The sequence below is a fragment of the Mustela lutreola genome, chromosome 7 (assembly GCF_030435805.1).
Source record: "Mustela lutreola isolate mMusLut2 chromosome 7, mMusLut2.pri, whole genome shotgun sequence".
Classification (NCBI taxonomy): domain Eukaryota; kingdom Metazoa; phylum Chordata; class Mammalia; order Carnivora; family Mustelidae; genus Mustela; species Mustela lutreola.
The window spans coordinates 23837787-23851601 of NC_081296.1; positions in this window are offsets into that span (position 1 = coordinate 23837787).

Consider the following 13815-nt stretch of genomic DNA (forward strand, 5'->3'; position numbering starts at 1 on the left):
AAAAATTTAAGTAATCCATATGAAAGAAATCTACTGGAGATAATAAATGAGCTCAGCAAGGTTTCAGGGTATAGGATTAATATATAAGCATCAATTGAATCTCTATGTATTAGCAATTCTATGTACTAGCAATGACTAATCTGATAAAATGAAGAAAACAATTCTATTTACAATACAATCACAGGAAATAACATACTTAGGAATAAATTTAATAAAAGAGTTGCAAGATTTACCTACTAAAAGCCACAAAATGCTGTTGGAAAAAAAATTAAAGAAGGCTTAAATAAATGGAAAGAGAGGCCATGTCCAGGGATTGGAACATTCAGTATTGTTAAGATGACAATAGTCCTCAAACAGTCCAACAGATTCAACACAATCCCTGTCAAAATCCCAGCCATTTTTTCTGCAGAAATTGGCAAGCTGATCCTAAAATTGATACAGAAATGCAAGGGACCCAGAATAGCCTTAACAGTCTTGAAAAAAAATGATGTATACTTTCTATACTATGAAGCGTTAACAATCAAGACATTGCATTACCTGCATAAGGATAGCCCATATATCAATCAATGGAATAGAATTAAGAGTAAAAAAATAAACCCTTACATTTACGATCAGGTGATTCTGACAAGGATGCCAAGGCAATTCATTAAGAGAAAAAATGGTCTTTTCAACAAACAGTACTGGGACAACTGAATATTCACATTCAAAGAAATGAAATCAGAGCCCTATCTCACACCATACCCAAAATTCACTCCAAATGGATTGTAGACCAAAGCTAAAAGTTAAAACTATAAAACCCTTTGAAAAAAACATAGGTGCAAACCTGTATAACCTTCAATTAGGCAATGGTTTCTTAGCTATAACACCAAAACTACAAGCAACCAAAGAAAAAAATAAATTAGACTTCATCAATATTAAAAATCTTGTGCTTCAGAGGACACTATCAAGAAAGCGAGAAGAGAACCCACAGAATGGGAGAAATATTGGCAAATCATATATGCGATAAGGGATTTATGTCCAAAATATAAATAACTCTTATTACTGAGTGGTTTTTTAAAAAATGAAAAAATGGGCAGAGCATTTGAATAAACATTTCTCCAAAGAAGATATATAAAAGGCCAGACGGTACATGGAAAGATGCCGAACATCATTTGTCATTAGGAAAATGCAAATCAAAACCAGAATGAAATATCACTTCACATCCTCTAGGAGGGCATAGCAAAAAGACAGACAATAAGCAAGTGTTGGGAATGGGAATTCTCATATCTTACTAGTGGGAATATAAAATGGTGAGACTGCTTTTGAGAAGCTTAACCATTCCTCCAAAAGTTAAACATCAAGTTGCCATATAAGCCAGAAATTCCACTTCTAGTTTTAAATCCAAGAGAATTGGAAACATATGTTCCCAGAAAAACTTGTATGCAAGTGTCCAAAGCAGCATTATTCATAATAACCAAATAGTGGGAACAACTGAAACATCAACTGATGAACTGATGAACAAAATCTGTTTTATTTCTACAACGGAGTAGTGTAACCATAGAAAGACGTAAGGTGTTGGCATATGGTATAACATGGATGAAACTTGAAAACATTTTGTTGATCATAGAAGCCAGACATGAAAGAAACATAGTGTATGATTCTCTTTAAATGAAGTGATCAGAACAGGCAAATCTACAAAGACAAAAAATAGATTAGTGGTTGCCGAGAGGGAAAAAGAAGTGATATTGAATGACAGTGGGGTTCCTTTTGGGTTGATGAAAATGTTCTGGAATTAGATACTGGTGATGAAGGCACAACCTTGCACTGAAATGTACACTTGAAATAGGTGTATTTTATGGGTATGTGAATTATATCTCAATTTTATTTTTTCATTTTTTTAAAAGATTATATATATTTATTTGAGAGAGAGTGAGAGAGAGCAGAAGTAGGGAGAGGGGCAGAAGGAGAAGCAGACACTGCTGAGAAGGAAGCTGATGTAGGACTCGATCATGATCACTCCAGGATCATGATCCCAGCCAAAGGCAGCCGCTCAATCAACTGAACCACCCACGCACCTAATTATGTCTCAGTTTTAAAGAATCTCCATTAAGGAGGAGAAAAGCAAGACCCAGAGGAGGAGAAGATATTTGCAACACATATAACCAGAGGGGTGTAAACATAGATACAACAGAGAGGACTTATATCCAGAATATGTAAAAAATAAAACAAAAGGAACAAATGAGCAAAAAACACACCCCTAAAGAGAAAATGGACAAAAGATATTAACAGACATGTCAGAAAAGAGTGGCGGATACATATATAAAAAAGTATTCAACCTCACTAGCAATCACGATATAAAACTCTAACTCTCAAACTACAGCCCCTCCAAAACCTAAACCCTTACTCATACACCTGTTATAATGACTAAAACCGAAAATACTGAGAAACTCCTGGGACTTTACTCTTTTTATACACTCGCCCCCACACCCGCACCCCCTCCTCCGCGACCAACCGGCCAAACGGAACCACAACTCTGACTCCTAATTCCACAGTTCAGTTTTGTTTGTTTTTGAATTGCATATTTGTTTGACTATGACTTCTTTGGCTCAACATTATGTTTGTGAAACTAACCGATGGGGCTACGTGCAGCAACAGGTCATTCATTTGGGTTGCTGTGTTGTATTACCTTGCGTGAATAGATTGCAATTTACTTACTTGTTATTTCTGCCGCTGAGCGTTTGGGTTGTTTCCAGGTCTTCGTTGTTACAAATTAACACTGCTATGTGGAATGAAAGAAGTCAGATATGTAAGGATGTATAGTCTGTGATTCCATTACACTGGCTACACCAGTCTATGATTTTAAAAGGGGGGAGGATGGCGCCTGGGAGAGGAGACGAGGGAGGCTTCTGAGTGCTGGCTATCTTCTATTTCTTTCTTTTTCTTTCCTTTTTTTCCCTTTTCTTTCTCTTCTTTTCTTTTCTTTTTTTTCTTTTCTTTTCTTCTCTTCTCTTCTCTTTCTTCTCTTTCTTTCTTTTTTTCTTTCTTTCTTTCTTTCTTTCAGATTTTATTTGGGGGCACCTGGGTGGCTCAGTCAGTTAAGCATCTGCCTTTGGCTCAGGTCATAACCTCAGGATGGTGAGATCGAGCCCCTTGCTGGCTCCATGCTGGACATGGAGCCTGCTTAAGATTCTCTCTGTCCCTCTGCCTCCTCTCCTACTCTCTCTGAAAAAGACAAAATAAAAATAAATAATAAAACCTACTTCAAAAACACAAAACTCATTTGGGACCCTACCAAGCAATATGCTTTTTTTTTTTTTTTCTACCCATAATCTACTAAAACCCCTTGAAGACAGGCCAGCTAGAGCCACTCCAGACAGAGGCCAGCCCTAGAGATGTTTGTCTTGGGTGTTTATGGGCTTGCCTTTTCCTGCTAGGCTTCCATGCCTTTTGGTTTTAGTTCCTGATTATCCTATGTTTCCTTGACTCACCAGATACATATAGAACTTCCTTGGAACTTCACCCCAACCTCGAAGCTGTTGATGGTGGCTTTTCCATCCTTGACTGTAAGTACTAAGAGTTGATAGTATGAATGACAGTAGAATCCATTCACTTGTGGACTTCCTGTACTGTAAGTAAATTATTAACTATGATGGAGAATTAGGTGAAATGATCATAAGAAAAGTATTCATGCAATGGAACATTACTCGGCCATCAAAAAAGAATGAAACCTTGCCACTTGCAATGATGTGGATGGAACTAGAGGGTATTATGCTAAGTGAAATAAGTCAGTCAGAGAAAGGCAAGTATCATATGATTTCACTCTTATGTGGAATTTAAGAAACAAACCAGATGAACATAGGGGAAGGGAAGGAAACATAAAATAAGACAGAATCAGAGAGGAAGACAGAGTTAAGAGACTTAACTATAGAGAACAAGCAGGGTTGCTGGAGGGAAGTTGGACGAGTGGCTGGGGTAACTAGGTGATAGGCATTAAGGAGGGCACTTAATGTAATGAACTCTGGGTGTTCTTTCCAGCCAATGAATCACTAAACTCAATCCTGAAACTAATAATACACTATGTTAATTGATTGCTTTTAAATAAAATTATTCATTCATTAATTGACCCTAATTCCTTCATAGGACTTGAATAAGGATATTGGCACCAGTATAAATTGCTAGATAAATCAGAATGAAAAGCTACGTGTCAGTACCATTTCAACAGGCCCTGAACAACCACACTAATGGAACATATGAGAAAAGCCAATGACTTAATACATGGGTTTTTCTCTGTCCACATCTCCATTTGGCTTTCTGATAACCATAGTGTTAGTTATACACTATGTATTTTTCATTTATTAGTTGTTTGTTTTTAAGCAGTAAACCGGAAATCTGAGACATGCACTGATTTGTATCACTTTGTCATGTAAGGCTCTTTCTAAATTCAGCGCCTTCCAGAAGAGGAGAAAATTGCTTGGAAACTGATATTTCATCGATATTTAATAATACCTACTAAACTCGTATTTCAGAATACAACCAAGCCTCACTAGTGTCTAGGGGGATGTATATAGTTTTTATTACCCTATGATATTTTTGATCCCCAAATGGTTTTCAGCTCCTTGAAGCCACTATACATCCCTCTGTGCCTGCTTGTCTTTCCCACTTCTGTTTTCAGTGATCCCTAACCAGCTGTGGGCTCACTGCCTCCCATCCAAGTCCCAACATGGCCCCAAGAAGATGGCACCCATTACATCCTATCAGGCTGGAAGTGCCTGCCTCAGGCGCTGGAAGCCATCGTGGACTGCCTTGTGTCCAATGGCCAAATATCTAGGATGAACAGACCCATAGCTTAGCAATACTACCTCTCTTGCCCCTCTTGGCCAAGGCTTTTCTGTCTAGATTCACTGTGACAGTTAGAAATTTCCTCCGGAATCTTGTCGCTTATCCCAACCAGTCCCCGTCCACCTTCCCTGGAGCTCTTCTGCCAAGATCAGGGCACAGAAACCCTTCCTTGGAAATCACCCCTCTATTCCTGGTCTCCTCAGCAACTCATCCAGCCACCAAATATGGGGACTCTTCTCTAGTCTGGGGGCCAAGGGCAGAGAGCAAAAGGCACATTAATTCTCAGGTAGAGTTCTCCTGGATCTGCTGTCTATACCCCAGCTCCTTCTGTAACACCCAGACCCAGGAAAAAGCCAAGGCCAAGGCCCAAATCTTTAATTATCCTTTCTTTCTGCTGAGTCATCCCTTCCCTGAGCACTAGGGAAGGGGTTTGGCTGTTACTTCAAATGTTCTCCACTCTCACCCCCAGGATCAGCCCTGAGTCTGTCATGCCTCATCTGCAGTTAAACCCCAGATAATGATCTAATCTCCACCTGACCCTGTAATCATGTCTTCTCAGGCATCCTAACATGGTGTCTGGCTTTAGAAAGTTCAACGTAACTTATTTCTGGGTTTATGTGTTATCTTGGGTTGTCTTTGTGCCATGGCCTTCTACTCACTCAGCAAGTGAGGTTTGCATTTGCTGCTCTTCACTGAGGGAAACCCAAGAGGGTGCCAGTGAAAAAACATACCTCGGACCCAAGACATCTCCTGGAACTTGCTACCTCATGAGTCAGTTGGCCCATCCTGTCATACGGAACAGGTTGCTAAGAACTCTGTGACTTGGTTTTGTTGCTGCAGACTTTTCGTGACATTGGCTTCCTTTCTTCGTGACAGTTATGTTGCAAGAGTAGGAAGATGCGTGCTTCCCACACCAGTAAAACAACAGTTAAGATACCCTCAAACTATTACACATCTATCCTGAGTCTCAGCTTCAGGAAAAATAATCCTCAAATGCTGTACAAATATAAAGGGGGGAGAGAAACTGCTCCTTAATATTCTAGAAAATGCCTATGTTTCCATGAGTTCCAAAATTCCATCCCCTAGTACTTCCATTTTGACTGGATTTTCTGCTTTATGTTCCCCAAGCATATTCTGAGTCCATCAACAAAGGAGGCACGCCTACAGAGGAGCAAAGGTGTGTTCAGCCGTGTGTGATCTAAGACTTTGTAAGGCATCTCTTGGGAAGAGCGAGGGCTCTGCCTCAGTGGTCTTAGCGAAGGAGGCAGATTGATCTGAAACCATAGGAGCTTTGCAGCCAAGCTAGGGCACTCTCTGGGCTTGAGTGACCCCTGCAACCTCGACCAACAGTCTGGGCGTGGAGTCAGCTCCACCCTCAGCCCTGTCCTCACACCTTTTATTTTTTGCCCCGCCTCCTCCTATATGCCGTAGCAACACCAGAACCTGATGGGGTTTCTCTCCTTGTCAGCATTACTTACCTGAAAGAATATTGCCCTAACACCCTGTTCAACGAAGACGATGCTCTCTAAGGAATACACTTGCAATCCCCCGGACTCATCTCCTATAGGTCCATGCCTCTTTTCCTAATTTCCTTATCACATTCACTTCCGTCCTTTCCAGAAGTCTTTACTGTTGATGTCCTTCAGGATGCCCCAAGCCAGGCTATGTGAGCAAGTCAATTAGACCTCTCCATGTGCTTTGCTAGTTTCGGACATTCTCCTTAGACTCTCAACCCCTTTTTACATGCCACCCCCCACCTCCGACTCATGACCTCCCTTGTTTTCCACTCAGATTCCTGAGGCCGTCAGCTATTTGTTTTTTATTGGGGGGGGGGGGTACGTACGAGGGCTCATGCCCACACCCAGTGGAGACACACATCTTTATGAACCATGCTCTTAATTTCCTGCCCCTCCACACCCCCTGCAGGATGGGACTGGGGTCTCCTTTTAGACAGAAAATCACTTCTTGTCACTTATTTTTTTTTCTTGTTGATTTTAAAAAATTGAAGTATAGTTGACATACAATAGATTAGTTCCTGGTGTACAACACAGTGATTTGACAATTCTATACATTATACAACACTCACGTAATTACCATCTGTCACCATCACAACGTTATCACACTATTACTGACTGCATTTCCCATGTGGTACTTTTCATCCCTATGACTTATTTATATTATAACTGGAACTTTGTACCTCCTAATCCCCTTTACCAATTTTGCTCACCCGCCCCTCCTCTCTGGCAACCACCAGTTTGTTTTCTGTATTTATGAGTCTGCGTCTATCTTTTTGTTTATTTGTCTTTTAGATTCCACATATAAGTGAAATCATATGGTATTTGTTTTTCCTAGTCTGAATGATCACTTCTTGTAACTTCAGCAAACTTTCCCGTCTTTTTTTTTTTTTAAGATATTTATTTCATTTATTTTTTTAAGTAATCTCTACACGCAATGTGGGCCTCAAACTTACAACCCCAAGATCAACAATCACATGCTCTACAGACCTAGCCAGTCAGGCACCCTTCAAGGCTTTTCTTTCCTTTTTTTTTTTTTTAAGAACAATCTGAGGGTTTTGAAGGGGCGGGTGGGGGGGAAGTTGGGGGAGCCAGGTGGTAGGTATTATGGAGGGCACCTATTGCATGGAGCACTGGGTTTGGTGCAAAAAACAATGAATTCTGTTACGTTGAAAAGAAATTAAAAAAAAAAAAAAGACTCTATTTATTTATTTGACAGAGATCACAAGCAGGCAGAGAGGCAGGCAGAGAGACAGAGGAAGGGAAGCAGATTCCCCACTAAGCAGAGAGCCCGACGTGGGACTCAATCCCAGGATCCCAGGATCATGACCTGAGCTGAAGGCAGAAGCTTTAACCCACTGTGCCACCCAGGTGCCCCACCTCAAGGCTTTTCTTAATCCAGGCCGACATGGTAACCCCATTGCGGGGCTGTCCCTCTCTAGCCTCCAGCTGTTTTTCTGGAGATGACCTAGCATGCTTCTCACTGCTGCCCTGTCCTACATCCCCCTGGGATTTCACTGGGCCGGTGGCCTCCTGGGTAGACGTGTTCACCTGCTATCGCTGGTCCAGACAAGTTTCTCAAGGTGAACCTGGAGACCAAAAGGTGACCTTGTACCATGTTTTTATTCACCACTGGAGGAATGCAAGTGTCGCAAAAATGAAGAACATCTGCATTATTCCCATCACCTAATTTATCTGTATTTCCACCCTCATCTGTGAAATAAAGGGTTCAGTGAAGTAAAATCAACATAACTTTGGGAACTCTCACAAGCACAGACAAAATAAACATTGTTACTTGAAAATATATTTTGACATATTTTGTATTCTCTCTGTACGGATTCTAGCTGGGGTGGGAGGGGGAAGATTGACAATTGTTATAAATCAGGCTTTCCACGAATGCAGTCGCATATTTTCAACACAGGGACTTTGTAGGCTTATAGGATTTTAGAGACTGCAACTGTTCCTATTAGTTATATCTATTGCTGCCTAACAGATGATCTCAAACCAACAAATATTTATTATTTATTATCTCACGGTTCCTGAGGTTTAGGAGTCCAGGCTTGTTTGCAGAATGAATCTGGCTTGGGTTCTTTCAAGTGATTGCCGTGGAGCTGTGGGCCAGGCTGCAGTCATCTTCAGGATTGACCCGGCTGGCGAATCCATTTCCGAGCTCACTCCCAAGCTGTTGGCAGCCCTTTTTTCCTTGAAGGCTGTTGGCCCGACACTTCCATTCCCCACTGCAGGCCTCTCCGAAGGCTGCTCATGCCATGGCTTTTGACCTTGCCCAGAGTGGGTGATCCAAAGGAAAAAGTGACTTAAACTCAAGGGTCATGCCAGCTCTCCCTGGCAGAGTCAGGGAATGAATAACAGAAAGAAGGATCGTTGGGAGCCTTCGTGGGGACTGGATACAGCAGAACCTTAGAGATAACGTAGTCCAGCTCCCTCAGTAACAGCCAAGGAAGCTGGGGTCCAGAGACACCAAATAAATTGACCGAGACCGTACCATTCATTAATACCCAAACCAGGACTTGAACCTGGACTTTCCATATTTCAGGACATTTCAGTTTAGCAACGATTTTTTAATTATTTGGTGATTACCAAAAGCAAGGACTGGACAAGGCAGTATGGAGATTCTGGGGTGAAAATTATACTCACGATCCCTGCCCACGAGGTCATAGGAATGGGGAGGAGCAGAATATGCTGAATGGGATTATCTGGGAGATTGGAGAACATTTCCTCCAAGTTACCAATGAAGACCCTAGAGTTCAAGGGAAGACCTTCAGTCACAGGCAGCATCAGGGAAGGCTTGGTGGATATAGTGACATTTGAGTTGGGCCTAAAAGTAAACATGGAATTAGGCCAACAGGGACAGATGAGATGGGGCTGGGCTGAGAGTCCGTGCTTTGACCCTGATGTCTCCAAACCTAACTGCATGAGGTTCAAGCACAGCAGTATTAGTCACAGGCCCAAGCTCTGAATCACTTTCTTGGCTACTGATGACTAAAATTTGGGGCTATCCAGAAGGAGGACTCTGGTGGCTTCCCTGAGAGTGCTACTTGTCTTAGCTGCCACCACTGTTTTTACAGTGGAGCTCATATTCTGATCAAGAAATCAAAGGAGTTACTTGACCATATCTATGTTATCAGACAGTCCATAAAGCCCAGGGAGAACATGTTAAGTACAATTGGTGAGTCAACGTCCGTTCGTTTTGGAGAACCATCTTCACCCACTCGTTTACCTGCCTGTGAGTTGGTCTTTGAGATTTACCCCTGAGCAGCTGGTAAGAGGTTAGAAAGCGTGGGCCAGGGATTAGGGCTGCATTTCCCTGAGAGAGCAGGGAGATGACTAGTGGAGGTCCATTCCAGAATGTTTCATACCTGATCCATTAGCCATCGCATTTAGATGTTACAGATTAAATCTGTCAATGTTACAGATTAAAACTATAGCTGGCATCATTTAGATGAGTTTCGAAGTTAGTGTTAACACCCCATCAGTGAGTCGTCATATTAAATTTGTAGATCCAAACCAGCATCTAATAAAGATGAAAGTATTGGAAGGGTAAGTAAGGTTTTGTAGAACTTGTGTTTCAGTTACCTGCATGTGTGTCCAGTGTAAACCATATTTCCTCTCCGTTGTGATCACCAACAAAGCAGTTTGAAGTCCACTGATGGAGAACAATTTTGCTCACCATGAGAGGAGGGAGAGACAGCCGGCTCCAACAGATCACGTTGGATCCTCTGCTAAAAACCAGCAGAGTCCATTACAGAAACATACCACAGTGAAAAGAGACATGATGTTAGGCAGATGTGAATGCAAACATGGAAAGCCTTACCAGTTATGTGTTTATTTAAAAATATTTTAGAAACAGATAATTGATGTTTCTAGTGGGTGACATTGTTCCATATATCAGCCTTTTTTTTTTTTTAAATCAACTTTATTGGGGCACCTGGGTGGCTCAGTGGGTTAAAGCCTCTGCCTTCAGCTTAGGTCATGATCTCAGGGTCCTGGGATCAAGCCCCGCATCGGGCTCTCTGCTCAGCAAGGAGCCTGCTTCCTCCTCTCTCTCTCTGCCTGCCTCTCTGCCTACTTGTGATCTCTCTCTGTCAAATAAATAAAAATCTTTAAAAAAAATCAACTTTATTGAGGTGTGCTTGATATACAGTAAAACTTATTCATTTGAACTGTGTAGTTCAAGGGGTGTCTGGGTGGCTCAGTTGTTAAGCGTCTGCCCTTGGCTCAGGTCATGATCCCAGGGTCCTGGGATCGAGCTTCGCATTGGGCTCCCTGCTCAGCAGGAAGCCTGCTTTCCCTCTCCTACTCCCCATGCTCATGTTCCTGCTCTCACTGTGTGTCTTTCTCTCTCTGTCAAATAAATAAATAAAATCTTAAACAAACAAACAAAAAACCCCCAATGAACTGTGTAGTTCAAGGAATTTTCACAAATGTATGCAGTGGTGTTACCACCACCAGTGTCAAGGTATGGAATAGTTCTGCTATCCCGGAGAAGTTCTCTTATTTCTCTCTTTTCAGTTAAAACCCTTCTAGTACCTCTGCTCCTGGGGTGCGGCAAGGAAGCCAAGGTATCTAGAGTAGAAGCACAAGGGAGGCCATATCATCATGTACCAGGGATCTATGTTTTTGTAGGTCATAGGAGGTCAAGCCAAGGATTTGGGATTTAGTGTGAGTGAAATGGGGAAGTATGGGAGGGTTTTGAGCAGGAGAGTGTTCTGACTTAGGTTTTAAAGAGAATACAGAGAAATCACATGTACGCTAGGATTGAACAAATAAGTTAATATACTATAGATAATAACAGCTAGGCTTCTCACTGTCAGAGAAGGGAGTTACAAATAAGGAAAGAGGGAAGGAAGGCTGTGATGGATACTGTGGTTTGGAATTGGGCATCAGTATGGACTCATGTTTGTGGACAGATAGCTAGCTAGCTAGATGACAGAAAAATATAGATATATGTGTACACATGGTGTGTGTGTGTGTGTGTGTGTGTGTGTGCGTGTTTTGCCATTTTAACAATATCAAACCTTCCAATCCCTCCATGAACATGGGATGTCTTTCCACTTTCTTGGGTCATTTTTAACTTCTTTCAATAATGTTTTGTAATTTTCAGAGTTCAAGTTTTGTACTTCTTTTGTTAACTTTATCTCTATGTGTTTGTTTTTTTTTTAAAGTTTGGGGTGTGTGTGTGTGTGTGTGTGTGTGTGTGTGTATTTTGTTTTGTTTTTGGTCCCATTGCAAATGGAATTTTTTTCTTAATTTCATTTTAGGATTGTTCCCTGCTAGTGGGTAAGAATATTGATAGTTCCCGTCATGGTGAGATGGCTAAGAACTCGATGAATTGGGATGGGTTTCAGGCAGAAGGGGAGGCACTAACTGGTGCAATATTGTGGGCTTTTGAGAGGGTTGGAGGAAACGTTAACTAGAGGGCCTGTGGGATCCAGTGATTTGCTAAGTGCCACTGAGTCAGCAAGAGAGGAAATGTCCACCTCAAATCTATTGCTCAGGGATTTGAAGCCAAGTGTGAGAGTCAGAGCACCTAGTTGCTTGTTCTGCGGACGGAAGGAAAGATGAGGCACAGTAAGTATGCACAGAGGAGACAATACTTCTGGGAAGCTTGGCATGTTTCCTATATTGAAGTCAGGGTCCTGATGGGGGAGGAGTGGGACTCAGAGATTTGGGATGGAAGTACCTGGGTACCACAAGCAAGCACCTCTGGCCTGCATGTTCCCCTGCACCCATGAAGTGACTCACTCCCACTGCTGGAGTATAAAGCCCCCTCCTGTCTCCTATAAGAAGATGATGCAGAGGTCACACATGGGGCAGGTGCCTTCCAGGAAGATGCTTGCTCTTGGGGTTGACCACCACCTCCCTCCTGGCCCCCAGACTGACATGCAGGGAGAAACGTCAGCATACATGATAGGGAAGGTGCTGAGCCTGCGTAGGAAGGGAAGGAGCTCTACCCCAGAGCTGCTACAGGCCCCGGCTGCCAGCAGGGATGAGCAGGGTGCTGGGTCTGGACCTGCTAGAAAGCTGGGTCCAGGGAAATTTATTGGGGTGGGGGTACCGTCCTGCCACAGGGGCCCCGGGTGACTGTGCCAGCGTTCTGGTGGGCTGGCCCACTTTAAATGAAGTAGAGATGGCGGGAGGATGGGGGCAAACTCAGGGAAACAGAAGATAGCAGAAGTGGGCCCAAGACCAGAAACCTACCAGGCTAGCCACGCTCCGTGGAGGCTGCATGCAAAGTCCATCTACCAAAGTAGAAAGGCACACGTGGCGGGGTGTAAGGAGCTGAGAAGCTCCTTGGTGGCCATGTCCTGCAGGAGGACAGATAAATGGTAGGAGAGGATATAAAACTGGCTTCTCTGGTGGGGACGCTAATGAAGCCACGGTGCTCAAACTTCAGCATGCATTAAAGTCAACATGTCAAAATACAGAGAGGGTCCGTAGGTCCGGGTTTGGGGCTGGAGAATGTACATTTCTAGAATGTTCCTAAGCAATGCTGCCGGGTGCTCATCCCGGCACCACTGACACACTCTGGACACAGGCCTAAGCGGAGGGCAGGTGGCAGCCTTGTAGTCTTGCTGAACAACCATCAAGGAGAGGAAGCTCACACTTACAGGGACACTGGGGAAGCATCAGACACAAGAGGGGTGCCATTACGGTAACAAGCTGCAATGCTGGGGTGGCAATCGGGGGTAGGGGAGATGACCTAAGGGATCTACAGAGATGATTCATAGAACATCATGTTCCTAGGGGAAAGATAAATGGGGCTGCTGACAGAAACATCACTAATAAATACAGAATCCTAACTGCCCTTTCGCCAAGTCATCAGTCAATTTTCTTATGGTAAGTCATGGCCCCATATCCAGTCCTGAGTCAGCTCTCAGACCAGAACCCATCCGGCAAAGGCAAGACCTGGCAAACTCCAGGGCCTCCGGGTCTTCTCTCAAGGGATGAGAGTCATTCGTCCTGGAGAAAGGGGAATACCACCTCTTTCCAAAGTGGTTGAGTACCCACGGCCAGCTCCCAATTACCACGGATACTCAGGGACCCCAAGCACCCTTTATGGCTCTCCTGTTCAAGTAGGAACCTCTGCAGATCATATCATGAACAGAGCCCTGACTCTAGACACAGCAGAAGAACAGTCCAAGATGAAGTTATACATTTGAAGGTCACTGGCACGTGGCTGGTATTTAGTCACAAGACTGGATTAGAGCATCGAGAGGGAGATAGAGAGAAGTCTTGCTGAGCAACCACTAAGGGGAGGAAGTTCACACTTACAGGGGCACTGAGGAAAGACAATATCCTTCTCCAAGCCTCTGCATTCCCCCTACACCCTCAGTCCATGAGCAACAGGGCTGTGTCTCCCTCTGCTCTGCGTCTCCAGGGTCTGACACAGGAAGGGGACTTTAGTAAACTAGCTTTTGAATGATCCGATCACGGCCATTCCTAGCGAACTCCACGGAAAGTG